The sequence below is a fragment of the Penaeus monodon genome, chromosome 24, assembly GCF_015228065.2.
Source record: "Penaeus monodon isolate SGIC_2016 chromosome 24, NSTDA_Pmon_1, whole genome shotgun sequence".
NCBI classification, from domain to species: Eukaryota; Metazoa; Arthropoda; class Malacostraca; order Decapoda; family Penaeidae; genus Penaeus; species Penaeus monodon.
Window position 1 is genome coordinate 14,313,580 of NC_051409.1, and position 400 is coordinate 14,313,979.

The window sequence follows — 400 nt, forward strand, 5'->3', positions numbered from 1 at the left end:
GTAGCAGCCTTTTCAGGCTATTTATTGTCTGCCTTGATACCTGAAGATACATGCTTTAAAGACAATTGCTGTTCTAATAACAGATAGTGAACCAGCGTGTTTTCTCGTTTAATTTCACTTTTTTCGACTCATTCTGTAAGGCTGAACTGGAATTACAGATTGTCAAACTTGGCATGCTACTGAAGAAACTCACCAGAAGTTCCTATGTTTAATTATTCATCTATCGTAGACAATTGATCACTGGAGTAAACCAAAACTTTTGCGAGAAGCCAGGACAACTGGTTGGTCAAACTCGCAACACAAAACTCCGTCCGTGCAGAGATGCCTGACTTCACTGGACGACCATTCTTGTCGGATCGAGATGAAAACTTCAATCACATACACACTGCATCAATCATAT